At 37.4% G+C, this 21665-nt stretch overlaps 1 protein-coding gene across 1 annotated transcript in view; it reads right to left on the bottom strand.

The window, feature by feature from the left end:
* Nucleotides 1-21665, bottom strand: part of LOC126278042 (NACHT domain- and WD repeat-containing protein 1) — a 561974-nt gene that overhangs the window by 57815 nt on the left and 482494 nt on the right. The gene's annotated exons all lie outside the window — the stretch shown is intronic.

The raw sequence follows: 21665 nt of genomic DNA, 5'->3' as shown, positions 1-21665 counted from the left end.
AGTGTGTCTGATTCTTCATCACTTGGTTGTTCTCATAGGGTTGCTAACATTTCCTTCGGGGACCTCAAGGGTGAAGGTGGGAATGTCCTCCTCCAGCATATCACTCAAGTACCGGCAAGATAAAGATCCAGGGGAAGTGGGGTGGGAAGCGTTTCCTGTCTTTGGGGCTATCTTCTTTCTCTTCTTCAATCTTAGCAACCATTTCTATTTATTTCCTTTCTTACTTCTCATTTGAGGACCTATCTATTTTTTCCCTCTTTCCATATTCACATACTTCTATAGCAAAAGTCCTTCCTACTTTCTGAGGTTTCTAATAACCAACATACTATCTTTCAATAAGAAAGCTGAAGAATCAGACTACATGAACACACATCCGCGTACACGCAAGAATACACTATACACAAACAGTGAAATTACAGAATAGAAACCTGTTGCAAGGCGAGAACTGCCAGGTGTTGTAAGGGAAAGAATAAGTGTACATAAGAAAATATGCACACAAGACAAACACACACACACACACACACACACACACACACACACACACACACACACACAAATTATCATACATGTACAAAAGTATCTAAAAACTAGGATGATTCTTCATCGAGTATACATAAGAAGGAGGCGTGGGCGAAGGAAAAAAATGCAAGCAAGCAAGAGTGAAACTGGTAATGGTAGTCATCTAAGAAAAGTCAGTATAATAAATACTCTGATAAAGTGACGAATTGTAGGATAGTGAGACTTGAATAGCCTACGTAAGCATATTATCTACTGAATAGTGCATATAGATGTGGTATGTACTGGAAGTATAGAAGTTGATAAGTAGAGGAGGACTCTAGGGATTAGATGAAGTATTAAGAAGTATATGCAGAGTAAATTTGTAATTTTACCAGAAAATACTTAATTATAGTATAAATGGGAATGTATACTGGAGTAATGAGCCATGAGGTCTACTCAGGCACGATAAAGGGGGCATACCCAGCATTTGCTAAGTATATGGGGCAGGCGTACCTACTTGAAGATAGGATGACCTGTGGCCTGAAAAATCATGAGTGTTTTATAAAGAGGCATACATACCAAAAAATGAAAAGAGGAAGTGGTCTCATTTGGTCAACCCACAGGCAAGGTATAGGTACTGATCCTAGGAAAAAGGGACAGTATTGAGACAAAAGTCACAACATTTTGTAGAGATTATTCTGAAAAGTATGAACTCTAGGCACAATGAGCATTATTATGTTATATGTAAGTTCACAAGTGTCAAAAAGAACATTTTCATTTTGCCCAGAGTTCCTCCAAAGTACAACAAATAATGAAGCCAGTACATACTAAAGAAAAGATAGCACAAAGGATAGAAATAATAGAATACTCAAGTGTCATGAACACCTGCAGTTTATGATCAGAAATAAGGAAGGAGTCCTCACAATTATTAAATATTATAAAAGATGACTAAAAACACGAAAAAAATGTTCGAGTCTTAATGTAAAGGTGAAATAAAAACAGAATAAAGGAATGCTCAGCTAAAGACTGTTCTAGAGAGAAAAAAGATTACCACTGAAGTGAAACATGTATGAGAAAAGTATATTTTTATGATATGAAATGTTGTTGTGAGTGATGTTATGGGCATAATGGTTAGGTACAAAATACTGCGTGTCCAATCTGAGGGAGGGGGATAAGTAGTGATTTGAGAATTTCTATATAAGTTCTAGAACCACTCGGCCTTCCACCATCTCAAACACATGATATTTTGGATGTGAGTGGGAGAAAGGAACCCTGTCTACTGCACGTCACATGTCTGTGTCTGCAGGTGTGGAATCAGTCATGAGCAAAAGGTCGAAGCGACAGTTGAACAGCACTGACAAGTACTTGTCGGGCAATCCATGGAAGTTGTGGTGAAAGCACACAGAAGAACCAAGGAACTTCTGTGTTATTCTATGCTGTTTGTAATTGTGACTATTGTTAGTGACAAAAGAACAACTGAGATTTAGAATTGTGAAAAAACTCTTATCTTGGGCTTGCTGGAGGCAAGGTGTATTTTATGATATGTTTGTAGTAGAGACATCATTGTTAAGCCACCTATTTTCTAAATGGACTTGAATCTGTTTCTAATGTGAGAAAATTTGCGTTACTTACAAGAAGTTAAATGTTATGTGTGAATTGTGTATTTTGCTTCTTTATGAAGTTCAAATAGATCTGTAGCCACTGAAAAGTATTCTTCCAGTACCGAATTATTTCACAAGTGGTGAGAGAGACTTTAAGGTTCCTGTAACTAGCATCATTCTTCAAAGAAGAAGTTTATAGAGATTCCAGAAACCGGCTATCCAGAAAAGAAGATTGGCTGTATACACCAAGTAAGTCGACTCATAAGTGGGAAGTTTCCACATACACTTCATCAAAAACATTAGAGTAGCAGGATTCCTTGTGCATTGATAAGGTACCCTGAGAATTTTACTTGCATCACTTCAAAGACACATTTTTGTGGGTTAATCACTAAACCATGTTCTCACATTCTAGTGAACAGCTGCTGTATACCTGGTAAGTGCTCTGCCTTGTTGGACGACATTACAAGTAAGTCACCAATGGAGATGCAACAAAACTCTTTAGTCATTTCATCCATGATGCGCTTGAAAGTCCAGGCAGTACTCTATAATCCTAATGGTATTTGCACAAATTTGTTAAGTCTGAATCGAGTGTAAACAATGATTTTGAGTATATTTTCTGCTGCAGTTGGTGTATGATAAAAAAGGACAGACAAGGTCAATCATGCAGAAAATAATCTTACCATGAATATGCAGAGCAATGTTGTCAACATGTGACACAGGGCATTCATTCTGGCTTTAAACTGACAACAGTTGCCACTTGTGTGCCTACTGTTAGTCTTCTTAGGGACTATATGGAGTGTAGAGACACATCTACTATTTGAAAGGAAACTGATCTCTGCTCCAACAATCCAGTGTAGCACGTCAACAACAATGAATCTCCATATGAATTCATATGGGAGACTGAAGTTTAGATGTAAGTTGATGCAGCTGTAAGTATTGATCGAAGATTCATTCATAGTAGACAAGTAATTGCTATTGGTATTTCAATGGGGAAGATAAGAAGAAGGGTAAACCGAGAAATCAGCACCATCAATGAGAAATTGTAGCTTGGTAGATTTCCTTGTTATAAGCAACTGACAGCTGATATTTTTAAATCAGTCACCATCACTATTGATGCCTGGTGACATTTCCCTTGCCACAGGGTGGTCATCACTGCCAAGATGCAACTCCAAATTTTTTGTGGCAGCAGTAGATATTCTCTGCGATGGGAGAATGTCTGTTCCTGTTGGAAGTCACTGTTGTGACACATGTGTGGTGCACCACATTTGTAAGGGCACAAATTGCTTATAAAGTTCAGTTACTTGTGCTTGAAGAAAAGTATCTGTTCCGACAGAGACAGTTGTGATATATGTTGATGGATAGATTTTGACTATTTGGTCAGCAGATTGAGAGAGAGTGTCGACGTCACCAGTGAGAACTATGAGAATTTTCTGTGCATGCGCAGGTAAGCATGACAGCCATACTCTCTACAGAATATCATTGTTAATGGTGTTGCCTGCAAGTGCATGAAGACAACAAAGTAGTTGAGATGGCGTGTGGTTGCAGAGTCCTTCAGAGCAGAGTAGTTTTTCAAGTTGCTTATTTTCTGACTGTGACAAGCACAGAAAAAGTTCTTGGTAGCAAAGATAGGGTGTCTTGAACTCCCACAGTCATTTTCTTGTTAAGTGAAACTACTACATTTAGTTTCATCTGAGATAATATGGGCCAAGACAAATTGGCTCACAACTTTGGCAAACCATAATACCAGATAATCCAACAAGAGGGCAGGACTTTCACCACAATTAGACTAAGGATCACTTTGCTGCTAGTAAGCCAGTGCTTGCAGGATTCTGTATGTTTGTCATGGTAGACATTGATTAAGTGATGCAGCTGTTCATGAATGGTTGCACATCTGCATCTACATCTACATCTCCAAACCCCCGTGAGGTGCATGGCAGACAGTATATCCCATTGTAGCAGTTAGAGTTTCTTCCTGCTCCATTCACATATGGAGTGCAGGAAGAATGATTGATTGAATGCCTCTGTACATGCAGTAATTATTATAATCTTACCCTCACAATGCTAGGTGAGTGATGTTTAGCGGGAATGTAGTATATTCCTAGAGTGATCATTTAAAGCCACTTCTTGACACTTTGTTAAAAAACTTTCTCAGGATAGTTTATGTCTATCTTCAAGAGTCTTCCAGTTCAATTCCTTCATTATCTCTGTTACACTCTCCCACAGTAAACTGAAATCTACCACTTGCTTTATCCATGACTGAACCTATGTGATCATTCCATTTCATATCCCTACAAAGTGTTAGACTCAAGTATTTGTATGAGTTGGCAAATTACAACAGTGACTTATGTTGTAGTCACAGGAACTAAGTTTTTTTTCATTTTGTGAGGTGCAAAATTTTACATTTCTGAACATTTAGAGCAAGCAGCCAATCTCTGTACCACACTGAAATCTTATCAAGATCTGACAGAATATTTATGCAACTTCTTTCAGATACTTCATTATAATAACAACATCATCTGCATTTACTATTAATATTCTCTGCAGGGTCATAAATACACAAGATGAAAAGCAGTCTCAACACACTTTCCTGGGACAGATTCGAAGTTACTTCCACATCTGACAGTGACTATCCATCCAAGATAACATGCTGTCCACCCCCTCCCCCCCTTTCACTTGAAATCTGACATGATCATACTGCTTACAATTAGTGCAGGTGTGGTAGTGCAGGTGTGGTACTGAGGCAAATGCTTTCAGAAGTCAAGAAATACTGCATCTACCTGGTTGTCTGATTCAAAGCTTTCCGTATGTCATGCTAAAAAAGTGTGACTTCGGTTTCACATGATTGACGTTGTCGAAATCCCTGCAGAGGAGGTCATTCTGTTCAAGGTAGCTCATTATGTATGAGTTCAGAATGTGTTTTAAGATTCTACAACAAATTGATGTCAAGAGCACTGTAGGGAAGTTTTGTGGATTACTTCTGTGTCACCTTTGAATTTTTCCAAGAACTGGGCATGGTTTTTTGTCTGAGAGATCTGCAATAGATTATAATTGGAAGAGGGGCTAACTCAATCACAATTTCAGTATAGAATCTGACAGGGATTTCATCAGAGCCTGGATCTGTGATCAGTTTTAATGATGTTTCTCAGCACAAATGACACTAATACTTATTTCATTTGTCTTTCCAGTGGTATGAGAATTATACTGGGGCAATTCTCCTGGATTTTCTTTTTGCAAAGGAACATTTGAAAATGGAGTTAAGCATTTCAACTTCTGCTTTGCTTTCAGTTCTGCATCATTCACTAGGGGCTGGACACTAATTTTGGTGTCACAAATAGCCTTTACATATGACCAGAATTTCTTTGGGTTCTGTGAAAGATCACTTGACAGTACTCTGTTATGGCAGTCACTGAAGGATTCATGCAGTGTTCTATTGACAGCCAAATAAATTTCATTCAGTATCTCTCTATCTAAAGCCCTACATTACACCTAATATGCAGTAATCTCTGTTTCTCTAGAAGTTTCTTTACAGTGATTATATACCATGGACGTCCTCTCCCATCAACTATTCTATCAGGTGCATATCTACCCAGGGCATTGTCAACTGTTCTTTTAAACTTGAGCCAGAGTTGCTCTACATGCTCCTGGCCTGTGCTCAAAATTTCAAGCTCTTCATTGAGATATGACACTACTGATTTTTTATCTGGTTTACTAAACATACATATCTTTCTGCTTGTTTTAGTTGCCCAAAGTACTTTGGTAATCATTAGTGCCACAACCATGTTATGGTCACTGATGCCAGTTTCAATGTCGACACCCTCAAACGGGTCAGGTCTGTTTGTTGCCATTAGATCCAATAGTTTTAGTTTAGTTTTAGTTGTGTCTTGTTCCATAGACCATTTTCCCAATTATTTTACCGATATGATGTGGAACAGCTCAGATTACAAGACGTACCGTATTTACTCAAATCCAAGCCACACTTTTTTCCGGTTTTTTAAATCCAAAAACCCGCCTGCGGCTTAGAATCGAGTGCAAAGTAAGCAGAAGTTCTGAAAAATTTGGTAGGTGCTGCCACATCTAACTTCTGGCATCGAATATGTGTAGTGCTGCACAGTCATGCTTTGCAGGCACAAAGATAAATACTGGCGCCAAAACCAGTGCATCAGAAAAAAATTTAAAAAGAAAAAGGTGTAAGACAAGCTTCTTTTTCTGCGCCTTGAGATTCGACCACTGCATTTTCATACATTATCCAACAAAGTAAATACAAATTCCATATTGTTCATTATCGAATGTAGCAGCATTTCAATGTACTATGAAAATACGACTGGTAAGACTGTTTGGGATGTTTGTCAATATCTCTACGTTCTGAATTTTTCCTACCTGTGAGAAGACATGGTTGCTAATAGGAACTTTTATCAATTGTGAATCACATACAGTATTCTCTTCACCATAAGAATAGTACAAATGTAAACATTTTGCCATGTATTCTTTCGTGTTTGCTGCTATCTCATTTAAATCCTGTCTGCCTAATAAACTACAAAACTACAGTGAGACGACAGCAAACGCGGAAGAATATACATATTGTGTCATGTTTATATTCGTATTATTCTTATGCCTAATAGTGATACAGTCAGAAATGAAGCACAGCAATTGACTAGATTTTTAAATCTAAAATGACTCTAATTTCTGTGCAGAATGTAATGTACTAAAGAGGCGTCTGCAAAGATTTTCAAACGGAGAAAAGTTTTCGCTAAACTCTCATTCAGAACATCTTCTATCATACACAGTCTATTATTTGGTTCTTGTTGATCAATATCAAAGAAAGCATCAGTGTAAGTAACAACAGATAACAGTCTCTTTCCATTGTTTCGCTTATGAGACAATTCCTCTCTTTTTTTTTCTTTTAATAGTAAGCGGCGGTAGCGTGCACAAAAGCAAGCGATGCCGCAAGCTGTACAGGCTGTAAACATTTATCAGAATGCGACAAACAGTGCACGACACAGTACAATCATGCATTTTCAACTTAAAGTGACGTGAACACCTATAGCAAAGAGAACGGCACTTATCAGATCAAAGAAAACTAAGCAATCAATTCAAATCAGACGAAGCACGTGAAAAAGGAAGGGTACCCGTATAAATACGGACGGAGCGCCTGACACATAGCAATGGCTACCTGGTAAAGCTTAACTGCTAAACTTACGACTGGAACCAAACTACTGTAGCTGTATTGTCATTCATTTGACCTAAATTGTGTCTCATATTACAACGAACCAACTTTGTTTCGATTTGCAGGTGCGGCCTAAAACTTTTCTCCCCCCTTGAATTTCGAGTCTCAAATTTCAGATGCGGCTTAGATTGGGGGAAATTTTTTTCCTCGATTTCGAGTCTCATTTTTCAGGTGTGGCTTAGATTCAAGTGCGGGTTAGATTCGAGTAAATACGGTATATACACACACATGAAAAATGCTAATATTAATATTACTGAAACTTTTAGTTATACACGTGCAACTACATTTAGAGGTACACTCTTTGTTTTTACCATTTCTGAAACAGAAACTCGTCCATGGAGTAGAACGAGTTGTCCGAAAGAAATGATTTTAAAATAGATTTAAAACTTGGCCTGCTACCTGACAGACACTTTATGTTGTTGGGCAAATGATCAAAGATTTTTGTTGCTGAATAATGTACTCCATTTTGAGCAACTGACAGCTTCAATAACAGATAGGAAAGGTCATTTTTCCCTCTAGTATTGTATGTATGAACATCACTGTTCTTCACAAACTGATAGGGATTATTTGTAACAAATTTCATTAGCAAATATATGTACTCTGGTGGTGCAGTTAAAATACCTAGCTCCTTGAAAAGATGCCTACATGACATTCTTGGTTGAACACCACTAATTATTCTCACTGTTCTCTTTTGTGCAATCAATACTTTATGTCTAAATGGTGAGTATCCCTAGAAAACTATTCCATAAGACATTATTGAGTGGAAATATGCAAAGTACATTAGGAGGCTGATTTGTTTATTTCCAAGACTAGCGATTATACTAAGAGTGACAGAAGCTGAACTTAGCTGTTTGAAAACCTCAGTAATATGATTCCTCCAGTTCAAGTTGTCATCAATGTGACCACCCCAAAATTTGGAGAAATCTACCCTGTTAACTGAGCCCTGTTAATATGCTTCATCAATTGTTGATATGACTCTATTCAGTGTACAGAACCATATATAGTGAGTTTTTTTTTTAAAATTCAGGGAACAACTTAATAATTCTTTGAAAGACATCCTTAACAGTATCTTCAGCTGCTTTTTCTGGAATGGGATTCATTGTAACACTCATGTCATCTGCAAAAAGTACTAGTTCCGCTTGCTGAACGTTAAGTGGGACGTCATTCACATGAATAAGGAACAGCAGAGGACCTAAAATTGAACCCTGTGGGATTCCCTTTGTGATAACTCCCCATTAACTAGAATTTATGACCCTCCTAACATTATTTGTGCTATCCAGCACAAATTTTTGCTTTCTGTTCATTAAGTATGATTCAAACCAGCTGTGTGTATGGCCTTCAATTCTATAGAACCTGACTTTTTCTAAGAGTGTGACATCATTCACACAGTCAAATGCCTTGGAGAGATCACAAAAAATACCAACTCGTGATAGTTTGTCATTTAGTGCTTGTACTATTTGATGGGTAAATGTATAGGTATCAGTCTCAGTTGAGTAACCATTCCGGAATCCGAACTGTGACATGCTGAGTAAATTATTTTGACTTAAATGTGAGAGTACTCTTGAATACATAACTTTTTCTAATATTTTAGAAAATGAAGTCAGCAATGAGATTGGTCTATAATTATTTAAATCACTCTTGTCCCCTTACTTATGAAGAGATTTCATAATTGCGTATTTCAATCTGCCTGGAAAAATTCCCTATGTCAGTGAAGCATTACATATATCGCTAAGGACTCCACTTACTAAATTAGAAAACACTTCAAAATTCTGTTAGAGACTCCATCAACACCACAGGCCTATAGTCCTGGGGAATGGCATTTTTAGCATATTTCTTTGCTTCTTCAACTGAAAACTTTAACCTATTTTTGCTGTTACGTTCTATCATGAGTGGGGTTCCTAATTATCTTTTCTAAGCAGTTTCCAGAGAAGTCATTTGGTAATTTTCACAGGATGCTTATCATGCCCACCAGCAACAAAACTGTAATTTTCCAATTAATTGTTGGATGATTAAAGTCTCTACCGACAATTACAGTATGACTGTATGCCATGAATGTTCCCTCCCATTATGAATTGTACATATCTAACCATGCACGGTCAAATATTCTTTTAAACTTTAGCCAGGGGTCCTCTACATGCTCGTACACTGCTCTGAAAGTTTCAAGTTCCTCACTGAAATATGACACTAACAATTTTTTACCTAGTTTACTAAACAAATATATCTTTCTGTTCGTTTTAGTTGTCCTTTGTACTTTGATAATCATTGTTGGCACAACTGTATCATGGTCACTAATAGCAGTTCTGATGTCAACATCCTCAAAGAGGTCAAGTCTATTTCTTGCCATTGTTGTTGTTATTGTCATGACTTTCAGTCCAGAGACTGGTTTGATGCAGCTCTCCATGTTACTCTATCCTGTGCAAACTTCTTCATCTCCAAGTGTCTACTGCAACCTACATCCTTCTGAATCTGTTTAGTGTATTCATCTCTTGGTCTCCCTCTATGATTTTTACCCTCCACGCTGCCCTCCAATATTAAATTGGTGATCTCTTGATGCCTCAGAACATGAACTACCAACAGACCCCTTCTTCTAGTCAAGTAATGCCACAAATTCCTCTTCTCCCCAATTCTATTCAGTACCTCCTCATTAGTTATGTGATCTACCCATCTAATCTTCAGCATTCTTCTGTAGCACCACAGTCTGAAAGCTTCTATTCTCTTCTTGTCTAACCTATTTATTGTCCGTTTTTTATTTCCATACATGGATACACTCCATAGTATTTCAGAAAAGACTTCCTGGCACTTAAATCTATTCTTGATCTTAACAAACTTCTCTTCTTCAGATATGTTTTCCTTGCCATTGTCAGTCTACATTTTATATCTTCTCTACTTTGACTATCATCAGTTCTTTTGTTCCCCTGACAGCAAAACACATCTAGTACTTTAAGTGTCTCATTTCCTAATCGAATTCCCTCAGTATCACCTGACTTAATTTAATTAAATTTCATTATCCTCATTTTGCTTTTGTTTATATTCATCTTATATCCTCCTTTCAAGACACTGCCCATTCCTTCCAACTGCTCTTCCAGGTCCTTTGCTGTCACAGAGAGAATTACCATGCCATTGGCAAATCTCAAAGTTTTAATTTCTTCTTTATGGATTTTAATTCCTACTCCATATTTTTCTTTTGTTTCCTTTACTGCTTGCTCAATATATACATTGGGGATAGGCTACAACCCTGTCTCACTCCCTTCCCAATCACTGCTTTCCTTTCATGCCCCCCAACTCTTATAACAGCCATCTGGTTTCTGTAAAAATTGTAAATAGCCTTTCAATCCCTGTATTTGACTCCTCCCACCTTCAGAATTTGAAAGAGAAAATTCTAGTCAACATCGCCAAAAGCTTCCTCTAAGTCTACAAATGCTAGGAACAGAGGTGTTCCTTTCATTAATCTATATTCTAAGACAAGTCGTAGGGTCATTACTGCCTCACGTGTTCCAACATTTCTATGGAATCCAAACTGCTCTTCCCTGAGGTTGGGTTCTACCAGTTTTTCTATTTGCCTGTAAAGATTTTGTGTCAGTACTTTGCAGCTGTGATTTATTAAACTGATAATTTGGTAAAAATATATCTAAAAACAAAGATGATGTAACTTACCAAACGAAAGCATTGGCATGTTGATAGACACACACAAAAAATTCAAGCTTTCGCAACCAACGGTTGCTTCATCAGGAAAGAGGGAAGGAGAGGGAAAGACGAAAGGATGTGGGTTTTAAGGTGAGAGGGTAAGGAGTCATTCCAATCACGGGAGCGGAAAGCTTCAAACGAAAGCTTGAATTTTGTGTGTCTGTCAACATGCCAACTCTTTTGTTTGGTAAGTTACATCATCTTTGTTTTTAGATATATTTTTCCCACGTGGAATGTTTCCCTCTATTATATTCTGATAATCTGGTAATTTTCACACCTTTCAACACCTGCTTTCTTTGGCATTGGTATTATTATATTCCTCTTGAAGTCTGAGGGTATTTCGCCTGTATCAGAAATCTTGCTCACCAGATGGTAGAGTTTTGTCATGGATGGCTCTCCCAGGGCTATCAGTAGATTTCATGTAATGTTTTCTACTCCTGGGGCCTTGTTTCGACTCAGGTCTTTCAGTGCTTTGTCAAACTCTTCATGCGGTATCATATCTCCCATTTCATCTTCATCTGTGTCCTCTTCCATCTCCATAATATTGACTTCAAGTACCTACTCCTTGTACACTCCTTCCACCTTTCCTTCTTTGCTTAGGAGTGGTTTTCCATCTGAGCTCTTGATATTCATACAAGTAGTTCTCTATTCTCCAAAGGTCTCTTTAATTTACCTGCATGCAATATCTATCTTACTTCTAGTGATATATGCCTCTACATCCTTACATTTGTCCCCTAGCCATCCCTGTTTGGCCATTTTGCACTTCCTGTCAATCTCATTTTTGAGACATTTGTATTCCTTTTTGCTTACTTCACTTACTGCATCTTTATATTTTCTCCTTTCATCAGTTAAATTCAGTATCTCTTCAGTTACCCAAGGATTTCTACCAGCACTCGTCTCCTACTTGATCCTCTACTGTCTTCTTTGTTTATTTCTCAAAACTACTCATTCTTCGTCTACTGTTTTTCTTTCCCTGCTCTTGTCAATTGGTCCCTAATGATCTCTCTGAAACTCCCTACAAACTCCGGCATCAGAGATGAGTCTGGTGCGTGATACAAGGATTCAATTATCATTTTATGCCCACCCCTGACACTGGGTCTTCCTCAAACAATCTCACATGCAGCTTCAATTTTACCCAAAAATCTCACTGCTGTCAATTTTTGGTTACAATCAGCTTTCTGTACCTAGAATTATGTGAGCTACACTACTTTTCATGAGCAATTCAAACTCTGGCACTTTGTTGTGAATGCTTTGGAAGTTTACTATCAGGATTTTAATACTGTCACGTGTGGGAGGCATTTTTTTTCATATTGTACTGATACTTCTAGGTTACTCACAGGTACCATTATTTCAGTTGGATGGAGAGTCGCCTAAACTAAAAAACCCTTGTGTGCATCCCAGACACAGTCAGCTACATGAGTAGCAGCCTCTGATGTATGATGCACACTACAGTTCTCAACCCTATGCTGCAAATCCAGGCAGTCTAAGCCAAGCTAGTCACAGAACCTTCGAAGTCTCTGGTTCAGTTTGCCTCCTCTTGACACAGGACAAAACAGGTTTCCCTATAACAGATGAAGTGAGTCCCACTGGCTCATTTTAAGTTTCAGTGAAAAGACAGCACCTCAAACTTGTTGGTTAGAGGGATTAGTACAACACCATGAGTTCTCCCTGGTCCTGATCTACCCTGTACGGGACACCTAGATCTACCATTGACACATCACTCACAGTCAAGTGAACATGTAGTGACAGATCCTGTACTTCCTGCAGAGAAGACAGGATCCACAGGAGATCATAGTACCTGAGGTACCTCTGGTACAGGTATTAAAGGTAAATGACTGTTGAGAGCTCTCCCAACACGTCAATTCACAGTGGCTACCAACTGTTTGACAATAGTCAAGGCAATTTCCAGCTGCTTATAAACATCAACCAAGTCATCCTGTGTTTGAGAACAGCATTCACATTGGGGCTGCATTTTGGCTAGTGCATTGTATTACAAGGCAGTGAACAAATAATTTCAAATTAAGCCCACTGGTCATCTTTTAATCTGTTGAGCTAAAAAATGCCTAATTCCCTATAAGAATTGAAGCAGATACACAAAACAAGATTTCTATTAAGGCAACAGAAAAACCTGTGGTAAAAATTACTAGTTTCCCATAGTGTTTTGATGTTAATTAGTGTTGTTAACAAACTTGAAAACAGAGTTAATATATGATTAATGCACATAATATATAGGGATAGTCTTACTTAAGGGCAAATTAGATGTAACACAATATGTTAGCAAGAAAATCTACAGTAACTAAATCACAAATGCCTACTTGCTACAAATTGATCATACATTATGCAAAGGGCAACAGCAGCTTCCTAAAATTCTCAAAAGCACATGTTTATTTGCATTGATTTACAAAGAAATTCAAGGGTGATGTATTCTTTGGCTGAACTGTGAACTACAAACACTGATTTGCTATGAACTAAATTACATATCCAAAATACTTGTACTGGTGATTTATAAAAATGTAGTTTTGTAAGCATTTGAAAATTCTCACATAATTGTACAATGAAACTAGAGAATGATTGTTTTGAACAAGGATAGGCCTACTGTTGTCAAAAATTTTTAAAGAGCACAGTTCAGTTTAAGCCTACAATTGATGATAACAGTACTAGTTTATCATGCCGCTCATGAATGCTCAAAATTTCAAAATACCTCACAATACAAACGGGTACTAATACCATCAATGAAAGATTGCACAGAAAAATATGTGAATTCAGAACTTTAAATAAGCACATGATCTTGTACATGTGGTCTCACACATGGGAAAATCCCTAAGTCGGCTTTTATATATAAATAAATGTGCATATTGAATGGATTTTTCATTTATCTGATTCTGTGCGAACTCCAACATTGGAGTGCTGAAGAAGAACACTGCAGCTTAAGTTTACCTTGATCAAAATCATTAAAATGTGCAGTACCAACAAAATATGTGTTCTGCCTGTTGTAGCTAATAATGCAGCATGACTGATGCAAAAACTTACATAATATACATTTTATAGTTCTGGTGGGCAATTAAACTTTTATGGTGTGTTAATATATCATTCCAGCACATGCATAAGAAACTTCAGGTTACAAAAGGCATGCACAAATACAATTTATTTGCTAAACATACCATAAACTATTAGTTATGATATGTTATCATGAGACTCCAAGAGCCATCTGTATCTACGATATGTCTTCAGTTCAGAGGCAACGTCAAGAATCAGAGAGTTTATGGTGTAGCACTGGCCATACAATAAAAACAGAGATATATTCTGAAACCAGAATGGAACAGAATACTACTGTCCCCAAGTTAGCCTTCACTGATACTACACAATAACAAAATGACAGACACAACAAATATTTAAGCATAGCTAGACACGTACAATGTAGAACAAATCAGAGAGAGTATATCAGACCATGAGCAGCAGATCAGTGTGGAAAAAGAGAGGGTGGGAGAGTGGTAAACTACAGTAAGTCTTTGAACCTTGCTGCATAGCTGGTGCCACTGGTCTGCAGCTGTATCAAAAGATATTTGTAATCAGCAAGTGAACTTGTGAGCATAATCAGATGACATTGCAATGTTCTGATCAAATTAATGAACTGTTGCAACCATATTGTGGTGAATGCCTACAGCTAAAGGAGGTCACGTATGGTGTGAAGGTTGCAGCTGCTGATCATCTTATAGCTCACACAGAATGGACTGGTCATTGCAGTAGGTAGACCTTTCATGGGCTATCACCACACTCTGGTAAGCCTCTGACTTAAAAAATACCATCATTGCCAACAATGTGGAGTCTTCCTGCTCTAACATAGAAATGATCCACTTTGTTTTTGCCTACACTGGTGCAGTTTTGACCATCATAAAAGCAGGTTTTTCTGTATTTGTATGAGTCCCAAGAACAAGAAGACTCTCACTTAAAAAGTGAGCCATTTTAATAGTTGCTCCCTTTTTGGGTAAATTGTTAACTTCTCTCAAAAAGACAGCAACCTAAGCTAGAAACCAGCATCATAAAACTTTTTTCTCACAGAAATTTCTGTGATGGCTTCACTATTGATTGAATTTTTAAGTACCTCAAAGCAAAATGACATGTAATTATGAATTCACTGGTGGGTTGTTCATTGTCCAAGGGTTCTGAATCTGTCACCTGATTTATTACTCATTGATTTATGCTCAACTTATTCTTTGTTTTCTCTCTTGTGTAGACACTCAAATGTGATTGTTGACAGATTGTGACATGTAATTATGAACTCAATGGTGGGTTGTACATTGTCCAAGGGTTCTGAATCTGTCACCTGATTTATTACTAATTGATTTATGCTCAACTTATTCTTTGTTTTCTCTCTTGTGTAGCCACCTGAATGTGCATATTGACAGATTGTGGTGTTGGGATGGTTCAGTAACACGTGGTGATACACTCTGTCATACTTCCTGTGTGTCTTGCTTTATGTCACTGCTTTTCAGAAGTCACAACAATAATTCATCATACAAGTAAACTTGCAGTGGTGCTATCTGACGTCCATTGACACATGCATCAAGGAACTCATCTGCCTTTGTGATGCACACAGTAGATACAAAACTAATTTCCAAATGACTCTGTATCAGAACCAATGGTACAACATAAAGTTATTTATTCTGGGATAAAATGTTCCAAAATGTTGTGTGAAGATGTAAGAAATAAATGAGCTTTCCCAAGCTTGGCTTCTACCACAATTCTTTCCATTCTTATGTGTATAGTTTGCATCAATATTTTGCAAGAATGACTTTTTAAACTAATGGCTCAGTAATGTTCATACCTATCAACACCTGAAATTCCTTGAAACTTGAATTATTGTGTGTGTGTGTGTGTGTGTGTGTGTGTGTGGATATTGTTTCATGACCAATGTCAATTTTTACAAAACAGGTCTTCAAGCAAGGGTATTTCTAAAATATGCTGAGATAAAACATTTACGGTATTCTGAAAAGAATTAGCAGATGTGGAAAATTACTGCCTAATGTCTCTTCTGAAGGTCTACTCCAATGTGTCTGAAAATACAGAAGCAAAACAAATTCAAAACTATGTTACAATATGAGACATGTCTTTTAAAAACCATCTTATCTGCCAGCAAGTGAAAAATCTTTGTGAATGCCATTAGTCAGTTTACTTAAAAGATATGCCCTTCATTGGAGATGGGTTATATGGTCACAAGAGTAATCTGTGGTCTAATCAAGGCATCTCATTTAGTGAATCTTTCCTCATCTCTCTGCAAATTACATATGAAGGGCTTATTTCAGTAGTGGTACAAGTCCATTTTTGTTCATTTTGAGATACATAGTCCTAAAGTTAAATGAGCACTGAAAAATCTGCAGTTGAGATACCAGAAATATTCAAGCATATGGTTCTTGCTAGATGAACCTTTCTTTCTGTTTGTTTGGACCATTAATGTCAGAAGAATTATAGACAAAAAAGTGGAGGTAATGGACTTGTACCACTATTGAAATAAGCCCTTCATATGTGTGGTATCAGAGACAATGCTTTACAGTGGTTCTCCTCACACTTAACATATTTCAAGAAAAGTGTGATGATAACATCAGTTTACTCCTCTGACTGGAAAGAAATTTTCCAAGGAATGCCACAGCATTCAGTACTGGTTCCCTATCTGTTCCTATTTTATGTAAAGAACTTCCCACTTACTGTAGATGTTCATCCAATCTTATATGCATATGATACATAAATTCTGACTGAAAATGAGATTCTTGAAAAATTTAAGAACAAGATGGAAATACTTCAGAAAAAACTTGAAATCCAGGTTCCTCAAAATGGACTAAAACTGAATGTCACTAAAACCAAAATGATGCAATTTGAAACTAAATCTTTAGAATGGAGAGATATAAAAATAACTTGAAATGATCAGGAAATCACAGAAACAATAACTGTAAGGTTCCTAGGCCTATATCTTGACAAAATTTTACAGCAGAAGTTACACATATGCTACTAAGTGAACAAACCAAATAGCTTTGCATTTGCAATGTGCATTTTGTCAGGTGTCATGAACATCAGCCCAAAAGTGATAGTCTATCATTGTTACTTTCAGTTGGTTATTTGTTATGGAATAATCATATGGGTGAATTCAACAAATGTCACAAGGCTCCTAGTACCACAAAATAAAATAATCAGGAAAATGTGTATCACCAAATAAAAGATATCTTGTCATACACTGTTACAAAGTTTAAAAATACTATCAATTCATTTCAAGTACAAGTATGAGTTTCTTACTTAAAAACAACTCACACTATACACTTTTCATTTTCAGCACTACAACAGTAGCTAGAGACAGCATTTTTTAACTTACACCAAACTGATTAATACTCGAAATGCCAGAGTACATGGGGTTAAAAGTTTACCATAAACTGAAAGGCAATAATTTTGTTCAACAAGGAGCTTGGTTTACTAAAAATATTGCTCTTTACTTCGCTAACAGGAAAGATTTATACTCTACTGAATAGTTCACAGATAACAGTTTCACAGTTTGAACAAGAGAATTGCATATCTTATTTATTTATTTATTTACTGAACATTATAGTGAGTACTGAGCAGCTGAATCATGGTGCTGGATACAAAAATAATGTTGAATTCCTCTTAAAAATTTCTCATTTTAAATCTTGTCATGTCACCTGTACAACAAATCAAATGATTTGGAAACTGTATCTGACTGGATGAATAAATCACATTTCATATAGCTACCCAGCAATAAACATCTACAATTTTCAGGAGAGCAACAGTGTCTTTAATAATTTATATACCACTGTATGCTTAAAATTTTAATACCATGGTTTATTTCCAACAATGGATGTGGTGGCTGCTTTAATAGTGAAACTCCTCTAACACAATATTATTACTGATATGAAACAAAGCTGAAATAACAATGATTATGGATTTGTGTGAATGTAGGCTTTGGTGATGTAACATGTTTCAACAAATTTGATATTCATCACCTTCTGGTGAAGCCACTCTTTGCCAGAAGATGAAGAGCGTGGTACTCATTGAAACACTGAGATATCTCAATACTGTCACCGAGCTGGAAACCTGAGATCTTTTCATCCTATATACAACTGATACTAGTACTATGAGACCAATGTAGTGTATGTAATTACAAAAGAAAATGGGGAGTGACACAAAATATACATTGACAATATAATGTAACAGGGTAGATAAACAAATCTACTCACCAGATGGTGGCAAAAGAACAAATACAGGAAAAGTTTTAACTTACACAAGCATTTGGGACTAGTGGCTCCTTCTTCCAGCAGATGAGTGGAAGGAGAAGGAAGAGGGGTGAAGAGAAAGGAGTGGAGAGGTTTAGGAAAAGGGGTACAGTTTGGAAAAGTCATCAAGTAACCTTTCCTTCACCCTTCTTCCTCCCCCTTTAACTCTTCTGTCATAAGAAGGAGCCACTGGCTCCAAAAGCTTCCATAAGTTAAACCTTTTTCTATGTGCGTCCTCTTGCTGCCGCTTGGTGAGTAGATATTTTTAACTATGCAGTTACATTATACTGTCAAAAATTGATTATTTTCATTGTTAAAAACATTCATTCAGATATTTGTTTTGGATGCCTCTCTTTTTGTACAACTGAACAGAAAGTTTCTGTTTTGGGGTGAATTGTATCTGCTGTAACATGTCTGAAGCCTTGGTCACATTTGTGAGAGTCCTACAAACTGTGCTCCTTAGTCATACGATCAGTATCAGAAACTATCAGAAATGAAAAAGACTACTATCTGTATCTACGTGACTACTCTGCAATTCACAATGAATTGCCTGGCACAGGTTCATTGAACCACTTTATTTCTGTTTCATACCACTCTTGAACAGCGTGCAGGAAAAATGAACACTTAAGTCCTTCAGTGCGGAGTCAGATTTCTTTGTTGTTGTTGTTGTGGTCTTCAGTCCTGAGACTGGTTTGATGCAGCTCTCCATGCTAATCTATCCTGTGCAAGCTCCTTCATCTCCCAGTACCTACTGCAACCTACATCCTTCTGAATCTGCTTAGTGTATTCATTTCTTGGTCTCCCTCTATGATTTTTACCCTCCACTCTGCTCTCCAATGCTAAGTGGGTGATCCCTTGATGCCTCAGAACATGTCCTACCAGCTGATCCCTTCTTCTCATCAAGTTGTGCCACAAACTTCTCTTCTCCCCAATCCTATTCAATACCTCCTCATTAGTTACATGATCTACCCACCTTATCTTCAACATTCTTCTGTAGCATCACATTTCGAAAGCTTCTATCCTCTTCTTGTCCAAACTATTTATTGACCAAGTTTCACTTCCATACGTGGCCACACCCCACACAAATACTTTCAGAAACGACTTCCTGACACTTAAATCTATACCTGATGTTAACAAATTTCTCTTCTTGAGAAACGCTTTCTTTTTCATTGCCAGTCTAAATTTTATATCCTCTCTACTCGACCATCATCAGTTATTTTGCTCCCCAAATAGCAAAACTCCTTTACTACTTTAAGTGTCTCATTTCCTAATCTAATTCCTTCAGCATCACCCGACTTAATTCGACTACATTCCATTATCCTCATTTTGCTTTTGCTGATGTTCATCTTATATCCTCTTTTCAAGACACTGTCCATTCCATTCAACTGCTCTTCCAAGTCCTTTGCTGTCTCTGAGAGAATTACAATGTCATCGGCGAATCTCAAAGTTTCTATTTCTTCTCCCTGGATTTTAATATCTACTCCAAATTTTTCTTTTGTTTCCTTTACTGCTTGCTCAATATACAGATTGAATAACATCGGGGAGAGGCTAAAACCCTGTCTCACTCCCTTCCCAACAACAGCTTCCCTTTCATGTCCCTCGACTCTTATAACTGCCATCTGGTTTCTGTACAAATTGTAAATAGCCTTTCACTCCCTATATTTTACCCCGGCCACCTTTAGAATTTGAAAGAGAGTATTCCAGTCAACATTGCCAAAAGCTTTCTCTAAGTCTACAAATGCTAGAAATGTAGGCTTGCCTTTCCTTAATCTTTCTTCTAAGATAAGTTGTAGGGTCAGTATTGCCTCACATGTTCCAACATTTCTACGGAATCCAAACTGATCTTCCCTGAGGTCAGCTTCTATCAGTTTTTCCATTCGTCTATAAATAATTCAGGTTAGTATTTTACAGCTGCGACTTATTAAACTGATAGTTCGGTAATTTTCACATCTGTCAACACCTGCTTTCTTTGGGATTGGAATTATTATATTCTTCTTGAAGTCTGAGGGTATTTCGCCTGTCTCATACATCTTGCTCACCAGATGGTAGAGTTTTGTCAGGACTGGCTATCTCAAGGCCGTCAGTAGCTCTAATGGAATGTTGTCTACTCCCGGGGACCTTGTTTCGAGTCAGGTCTTTCAGTGCACTGTCAAACTCTTCACGCAGTATCGTATCTCCCATTTCATCTCCATCTACATCCTCTTCCATTTCCATAATACTGTCCTCAAGTACAACGCCCTTGTATAGACCCTCTATATACTCCTTCCTCCTTTCTGCTTTCCCCTCTTTGCTTAGAAGCGGGTTTCCATCTGAGCTCTTGATGTTCATACAAGTGGCTCTCTTTTCACCAAAGGTCTCTTTAATTTTTCTGTAGGCTGTATCTATCTTACCCCTAGTGAGATAAGCCTCCACATCCTTAAATTTGTCCTCTAGCCATGCCTGCTTAGCCATTTTGCACTTCCTGTCGATCTCATTTTTGAGATGTTTGTATTCCTTTTTGCCTGCTTCATTTACTGCATTTTTATATTTTCTGCTTTCATCAATTACATTCAATATTTCTTCTGTTACCCAAGGATTTCTACTAGCCCTCGTCGTTTTACCTACCTGATGCTCTGCTGCCTTCACTACTTCATCCCTCAGAGCTGCCCATTCATCTTCTACTGTATTTCTTTCCCCCATTTCTGTCAATTGTTCCCTTATGCTCTCCCTGAAACTCTGTACAACCTCTGGTTTAGTCTGTTTATCCAGGTCCCATCTCCTTAAATTCCCACCTTTTTGCAATTTCTTCAGTTTTAATCTACAGTTCATAACCAAGAGATTGTGGTCAGAGTCCACATCTGCCCCTGGGAATGTCCTACAATTTAAACCTGGTTCCTAAATCTCTGTCTTACCATTATATAGTCTATCTGATACCTTTTAGTATCTCCAGGATTCTTCCATGTATACAACCTTCTTTTGCGATTCTTGAACCAAGTGTTAGCTATGATTAAGTTATGCTCTGTGCAAAATTCTAACAGACGGCTTCCTCTTTCATTTCTTAGTCCCAATCCGTATTCACCTACTATGTTTCCTTCTCTCCATTTTCCTACTGTCGAATTCCAGTCACCCATGACTATTAAGTTTTCGTCTCCCTTCACTACCTGAATAATTTCTTTTATCTCATCATACATTTCTTCAATTTCTTTGTCATCTGCAAAGCTAGTTGGCATACAAACTTGTACTATTCTCTAATTTCATTACAATTATGATTTGTCCATATGTATGTGGTTGTCAACAAAATATTTTCATATTTGCAAGAGAAACTTAGAGACTGAAATTTTGCTGCTACAAAAAGTGCCTTTGTTTTAATGACTGCTACCTCAACTCACGTCATATCCATGACAC

Source organism: Schistocerca gregaria, chromosome 6 (assembly GCF_023897955.1).
Source record: "Schistocerca gregaria isolate iqSchGreg1 chromosome 6, iqSchGreg1.2, whole genome shotgun sequence".
Lineage (NCBI taxonomy): Eukaryota > Metazoa > Arthropoda > Insecta > Orthoptera > Acrididae > Schistocerca > Schistocerca gregaria.
The sequence above is the reverse complement of the archived record's forward strand: the minus strand, read 5'-3'. Positions and strand labels throughout refer to the sequence as shown.